This window comes from Calypte anna, chromosome 1 (genome assembly GCF_003957555.1).
Source record: "Calypte anna isolate BGI_N300 chromosome 1, bCalAnn1_v1.p, whole genome shotgun sequence".
Taxonomy (NCBI): Eukaryota; Metazoa; Chordata; class Aves; order Apodiformes; family Trochilidae; genus Calypte; species Calypte anna.
Window position 1 is genome coordinate 130534557 of NC_044244.1, and position 5293 is coordinate 130539849.

The following is a 5293-nucleotide window of genomic DNA, read 5'->3' on the forward strand; positions in this document are numbered from 1 at the left end:
CCCTCGTCCCCTCTGAGGGAACAGAGAGAAAGCAAGCTGCAGGTCAGAAGTTACCCTCAAGCAGCAGGCGCTGGGCTGTGGCATCCATCAGCTGGGAAATGCAGCCCTGGAAGCACACGTGGCTGTGATGTTGCTTTTGTGCTATGGAAATCAGAATGTGTTTACAGCACATTTCATCTCAGAAGGGGCTATTGCACACGCTTGATATCAGGTGGAAACTTGAAGGAATTTCTGTGCTTTTTTTCTGCCCTATGTTCCTGCTGCAGACTTGGCAGCTTGAACAACACAGGGATAAAAACCTGTCATTACATGCTCCTCTCACTAGGATTTAGCTGTGTTTGTCCACAGTGAGATTTTTTTGCAAGGCTATAGGGCTTCTCCACTTTGTAATGACTTATCTGTGGCAGAGGCCAAAAGCAAAGCAGTTAGGTCTGGATCCCTGGCATCCCTTCTTTAATTATTCTTGGAAGGAAACTCTCAACACTGTTTAAATATTCTGGCCATGGATGCTTAACTGAAGCTTCAATAATGTTTTCTGTGTTGCTCAAAGATGGTCTGAGAATGGTTGTATTCTCTTCCTGGACATTGTTATATCCACATTTGTTGTAGCTGCTTCTCCTTGTCCCATGAGATGGACCAAGAGCTTCCTGAGAGACAGACTGGTATTCCTCTCTTACTAGATACAGTGCACTCCCTTAGCAGTGGTGAAGTTTCCTTCCAGGCAAGGTATAACACCATTTGATAGCTATGTGGGATAAACATTTTCAAATTAAGTATATGTAAAAACATTTCCAGGGACATTGCATACTATACAGCCCACATATTTAACTTAAAATATAATTTAATCTGACTTCCTGTGGTTTCCCAAAAATACCTCCATATGCTTATAACATCACTATTCTTCAAAAAGAAAGGAAATTATGGGAAGTGATCATGCAAACACGTTGAGCTATTGCAGGTCTTCCAAACTGCACAGAAGAGGAGGAAGGAACATTCAAACCTGACTTAGGCAAATATTTCAACAGCAGAAAGAGGCTCCTGGAAAAGCATGTGTCTGGCTCTTGGAATTAATAAGGTTATCCTAGAAAAGCCAAGCAGCCTTGTGAAAGATGAAATATATATTCCTCTCAAAGCATTGACCCCAGGATTCATTAAATTCTTCAAATGGAAATGCCCTGCTCCCCAGACAAGCTGAACTCATGTTTTCAGAGATGACTCAAGGCAAATAAGAAACCCAGGTTGAATACCTACAGTCATAGTGATACATATATAAGTAGACACAAGACTTTGATTATCAGAGGGTTCCTTACATGCTGGAAGGTATGGCTGGGGTGTCCATACCATAGGCAGAAACAAAAATATCGAGGAAAGGTCTCTGCAGTGCAGAGCTCTAACTGCTGTTCTGCTTTTGTTCAAAATACCTCCCTTCTTTGAAAAAGTCAACAGTTTCATAACCAACCTTGACAAGCTAATATTTGACTCGCTTAGTCAGCCAAGGCAGAAACTTTTCTGATAACTGCTGCTGGTGTTATTGATTTTCATCTCAGTGGTCAGTTCACTGCAGCCTCACACTTGGTTTGACTGACTTTGCAAGGCTGCTGTGGCGTAGTTAACAATAGTTACCTGGTAAATCTCCCCCAACTGTGGCAGCTTCTGTGGTTTTCTTTAGCTTGCCCACATAGGATTCTTTGAAACCACTAATTTAGAACAGCAAAAAATAACACAAAGATAAATGAAAATGTGTATTTTAATAACTCTGAGTTGATGCCTTTTAAATGAACTAAATCATTCTTTGTAGTGTAACTTTATCAGAAAAACAAATATAACAATCAGCTCTCCCTAAAATTAGTAAGAAAAAGCCATATCTCATTCTTTTCACATAAAACATTATTGCAATGACCCTCATTTTTGGACAGTGTTGACAGTGTTGTGTATTTATTTTATTTATTTAACCTTCAAAAAGTGTTGTGCAAATCAGAGGGGCAATATACAAGCAGAATTCAGCCAAGGGAGGAAAGACATGCTTATCTCACTCTCTAGCTAATGGGACACCCCACATAAAAAAGATGGGTTATGTGGCATGCATATCTACAGGCTCACACAGAAGCAGAGACAGATCTGCAAGTCATTCCTGTGTATCAAAACAGGCAGGGACTGAAGGTGTCCTTTCTATCAAAGCTCTTCATTATACATATACACACATTGGGTTTGAATCACAACTTCATTGTTTTGTTTCTATGCCAGTGAAACTACACTGAGAAACTGAATAAAATGAGAGAGAGAAGAAAACTGAGAGATGGAAAATTTTGCATTATTGCTTTACTTCTCTGGAGCGTAGTTTATCAAGCTTGCTTATATCCCACAATAAGCAAGATGCAGTACAGAAAGATTACTCTGGACAAGCATGTAGTATATCCCAAATTCTAGAAGCATCCATACAATTGCAAATTCCTTTTTTTTTTTTGTTAGTGTCACAGTCACATTAAGGATCACAGAGTTGTAGAATCACAGAATTATTGAGGCTGGAAAAGATCTATGCGATTATCAAGTCCAGCCTATGACCTGTCACCACCACACTGGCACTAAGTACCACATCCAGTCTCTCCTTAAACACCTCCAGGGAGGGTGACTCCACTCCACCACTGCCCTGCCCAGTCCATTACAGTGCCTGATCCGCCCCTCAGTGAGGAAGTGCTCCTCATATACAACCTACACCTCCCCTAAACATCCCTTGCTGCAGCTTCAGGCCATGCCCTCTGGTACTGTCATTATCTGGCTGGGAGAAGAGCCTGATCCCCCTTGGCTACACCCTTTCTTCAGGTAGTTGCAGAAAGTGATAAGGTCTTCCTGGAGTCTCCTCTTCTCCAGAATAAACAACCCCAGATCCCTCAGCCTCTCCTTGTAAGACTTTCCCCCTCATTCCTTCACCAGCTTTGTTCTCCTCTGGGCCCACTCCAGCACTTCAATGTCCCTGTGAAGTCAGGGGCCCAGAACTGGACACAGTACTCCTGAAGCCTCACTTGTGCTGAGTACAGGGGGAGAAATACATCCCTGCTGGCTGTAGTGCTGCATGGGGTTATTGGGGCCAAAGTGTAGGGCCCTGCACTTGGTCCTGTTGAACTTCAATGCATGTGGATGTACACAGACTGGGATTTACAACTACGTTAAACTTGCAGGCATTAGGGCAGGGGATGTAATATTATTCCAATAGGAGTGACTCCTTATTGTTGTCTGACACGTGCCAGGGAATGCCCTTCTTTTACCTGACGAGATCCTTGTCCTTTTATTGAGGCAAACATTATATCATACAAAAAGATCATACAAAAGATGCCCTGGTTTCTATTTCTGTAGTATCTTTCAAGTCTCCTTGTTTGCAAGGAGCAGTGTCACAGTTCACAGCACTGAAAAAAGGTCAGGGAATTTCTCCTCACAAGCTCTAAGACAAGAACAGTATATTCCTCTCTCATACAGGCCTTTCTTTCTAGTTAGTTCTCCAGCTACCTCAGAACTACCTTCAGTATTATGGATTTGCTGACGATGGCTATGTATATTACCAGTTGCGTTTAATCTAAGCATTTTATTTCCACCTTCAATTATGTTTAGTTTCCCTGGGTTCTTAGTCCTTTTTAACTACTTGAGCAAAAACATCTTTAAAGATAAATTTCCAAATGTGCTCTCAAGTCACCGCTACCCATTAAAAAAACCAAATTGATTTCAAAATTTTAATTCTGATCCTTAAGATGTTTTACAGCCTATTAGGTTATGCTGACAAAAGGCCACGCACAACAGGAACAGGAGGCCACGGGTGGGGGAAGCCACACAGAGGCAACAGAGCCCCCTGTCCCAGCCCCTCTTGGTGCCACAGGAGCCCTTTCTGGGGTCTGCTACTGCAAGGGTCCACGCTGCCTATAGGTATGTATGTATATGCATGTGTAGATAGATAGACTGATAGATAGGCAGATAGAGTGATAGATAGTTAAATAGGTATTTCCTACTAACAGACTTTCAGCAGGAGCAGCCAGCACAGGGAACAGGCAGACCTTTGGTGATGTTCCTGTCAGTGCTGTTGCTCTGTGTGGTTTGCTTGCTGTGCACCCATGTGTAGGTGTTGCATGGTATGTGCATGTGTGCCTACTGGCATCATAGCTTTGTGGTGAGACCCTGGTAAATGGACTCTGGCAACCTCTCCGCCACTGAGCTAATGGATTTGCCAATGCCTGATATACCCTATGGGCCATATGGTCCATGAGACAGATGTTGAGAGACCTGATTATTCAGTGCAAACTGCACTGTTGTGCGGGACAGTGTTGAAGGCTTTGCTCAGGTCCAGGTAAATGATGTTGGTTGCTCTTCCCTTGTCTGTTGAGACTGAGACCTTATAAAAGGCCACAAGGTTTGTCAGGCACGATTGGCCCTTGGTGCAGTTCTGTTAATTATACCCAGCCACTTCGTCATTATTCTTCTGCTTCAGCAGTGCCTCCAGGGGGATCTGCTCCATGATCCCACCGGGCACAGAGGTGAAAGCCGCAGCTTCCCGCAGTTACCCTGCCCCCATGCCCTGCTCAAAGGCAGCTGCATCAGCAGCGCAGGGATCTGCTCAGCTCTGGGCCCCTCACTACAAGACAGACATTGAGCTGCTGGAGAGAGTTCGGAGAAGGGCAACCAAGCTGGTGAAGGGTCTGGAGAACAAGCCCTATGAGGAGAAGCTGAGGGAATTGGGAATGTTTAGTTGGGAGCAAGCTGAGAGGGGATCTTACTGCTCTCTACAGCTGCCTGAAGTGAGGTTGTAGGGAGGGGGGTCCTGGCCTCTTCTTTAAAGTGAACAACGATAGAACTAGAGGAGATGGCCTGACGTTGCACCAGGGGAGGTTTAGACGAGATATTAGGATGAATTTCTTTACTGAGAAAGTAGTTAGGCGCTGCAAAGGGCTGCCCAGGGAGGGACATGGTGGAGCCACCACTCCTGGGGGTATTTAACAAAACAAGCTTAATGAGACACTGCCCTCTAGTGGGCAAATATATATACATATATATGTGCGTATATATATATATATACTTTTTTTAATTTAAATTATTTTGGAGGGGAGGGTGTTGACAATTGGACGCAGTGATCTTTTCCAACCACGACAATTCTGTAACTCTGTAACACGGCGCCCAACAGTCCCCACGACCCGGGTGCTTCGGCCACCCGAACCCCTCCCCGGCCCCCGGGCCTCTCCGCCCCCTCCTTCTCCCAGTAGGGGTGCGGGCTTGGACGCTCCCTCCGCGGCTCCGCCCCGTAGCTCTATAACCC